The following is a 2,500-nucleotide window of genomic DNA, read 5'->3' as shown; positions in this document are numbered from 1 at the left end:
TAAGTCTCCCTCGTTTCCAACTTTCCTCTAAGTTGCCCTCCTCGCAGTTTGGCCAAGTTCACTCTTTTCCAGCGTCATCCCCCCAAGTTGCCTTGGGCGCAGTTCGGCCTAGTTCACTCTTTTCCAGCATCATCCCCCCAAGTTGTCTTGTTCGCAGTTCGGCCTAGTTCACTCTTTTCCAGCGTCATCCCCCCAAGTTGCCTTGTTCGCAGTTCGGTCTAGTTCACTCTTTTCCAGCATCATCCCCCCAAGTTGCCTTGTTCGCAGTTTGGCCTAGTTCACTCTTTTCCAGTGTCATCCCCCCAAGTTGCCTTGTTCGCAGTTTGGCCTAGTTCACTCTTTTCCAGTGTCATCCCCCCAAGTTGTCGTTGCCAACAACCCAAGAGTCCATAGTATTCGGAGTTCTAGCGGGGCCTCCCCTTGCTTCCAACAACCCAAGAGTCCATAGTATTCGGAGTTCTAGCGGGGCCTCCCCTTGCTTCCAACAACCCAAGAGTCCGTAGTATTCGGAGTTCTAGCGGGACCTCCCCTTGCTTCCAACAACCCAAGAGTCCATAGTATTCGGAGTTCTAGCGGGGCCTCCCCTTGCTTCCAACAACCCAAGAGTCCGTAGTATTCGGAGTTCTAGCGGGGCCTCCCGTTGCTTCCAACAACCCAAGAGTCCATAGTATTCGGAGTTCTCGCGTGGCCTCCCATTGATTCAAACAACCCAAAAGTCCATCTTCTTCGCAGTTCAACATCGCCTCCCTCGTTTCCAACAGGCCCAAAGGTCGTCTTCTTCGCAGATCCACGAAGAGCTCATCACGATTTGCCACATTCCATTTCCCACGGGTTGTCAACAACACTTTCTCACACTTCCCGCAATCGAGTACGTGCATGACATGCCAAAGCACATCTTATTTGCCTTCCATCGCACTCAAGACGACGGGTTGTGGAAGAACGATATTGTTCACAACAAGTTCAAGGACAACGTCTCAATCAAGGGACACAACCGAATTATGTTGACTGGGTCGCTAAAGTAAACCCGAGTTCATATAATGCACCGCATCCAAAAGAACTAGCCCCAACACGTGCATCTCTGAGATGTTTCACTAGATGGAACACGTGCGTGACATTAGGATCCTCCAACACCTCTTCGTGATGGAAAGATAGAATTCGAAGCAACCACAGAAGTACCGTCTAGTGGGTAGGCAACACAGGGACTGATCAACCAATATCACCCAAGGCAACGGGTGAAAATGGAAGAGATGCATGCTTGACCGTTCGATACGCAAGGCATGGAGCCAGCCAGCAAGTACATCTCGATCACAACTCACACACCCACACGTTCGCAAGACACCACACCACAAGATGGTCCACCCCCCACCTACCATGGGCAAGCAAGCAAATGGAAACATCAAGTGACGCAGAGCCAAGCATCGCTAGGCATGAAAATAATTTTCCACAATATCCGAGGGACTAGCTGCCGAGCTAACCAACGATCAGTGACGACCGTGTGTTGGTATTAATAAAGCTCAACAACTATGAAGAGGCTAGTTGTGCCATGATAAACATGCTAACGCACGCACCACGTGAGGGGGGAGGCCTCATCAAGCTCCCTTTAAAACCTGCCAGTGTGGAGCTGGCCGGCTCAAGGAGCACTCCCCCCCTATAAGAGGTTAATATGCAAAAGGCAAAATTGTACAAGTAGATACACTTTTTTTGAGCAGACATAAGTCCATATCTCGGGCTACACTTCGAATTTTGATGCGATTTTTTGCAGTAATTCGTAGAATAATGGTATCTCCTTGCTCACCAAATTTCATAATTTTTCTCGAAGGGGAACTATTTTTTTTATTTTTTTTACTTACCGGGTATGTGTAAAATCGGGAAAAATAGAAAAGCACATGTAGACTTCGAATTTCGACCTCATTTTTTCCAGTCCACCACTAAACAATATCAGGAACCTCCCCACAAAATTTCATTCAGTTTGGCCAAGGTCTTAAATTTGACAAATTTTGGCACCAACCTATCTAGTCGCGGTGCACCGACCAACTTGGCCATGTGCAAAATGCATCCAATTCAAAACTTTTGTGCACCAACACTTTACAGTACTCATTTGGGGACATTTGGAGGCCTTTCCAACCCTCGCATCTCAAAAACCACGAATTTCATTTTTTCACAAAACTCCACACAAGCCATCTAGCTATGCCGCGGTGCACCGACCAACTTGGCCATGTGCAAAACCCTCCGAACTCAAAACTTTCGTGCACCAAGAATTTCATGGTATTCATTTGGGGGCATTTGGAGGCCTTTCCAACCCTCACATCTCAAAAATCACGAATTTCATTTTTTCGCAAAACTCCCCACCAAGCCATTTAGCTATGCCGTGGTGCACCGCCAACCTTGGCCATGTGCAAAACCCTCCGAACTCAAAACTTTCGTGCACCAAGAATTTCATGGTATTCATTTGGGGGCATTTGGAGGCCTTTCCAACCCTCACATCTCAAAAACCACGAAT

Source organism: Vigna unguiculata, unplaced genomic scaffold (genome assembly GCF_004118075.2).
Source record: "Vigna unguiculata cultivar IT97K-499-35 unplaced genomic scaffold, ASM411807v1 contig_145, whole genome shotgun sequence".
Classification (NCBI taxonomy): domain Eukaryota; kingdom Viridiplantae; phylum Streptophyta; class Magnoliopsida; order Fabales; family Fabaceae; genus Vigna; species Vigna unguiculata.
The sequence above is the reverse complement of the archived record's forward strand: the minus strand, read 5'-3'. Positions refer to the sequence as shown.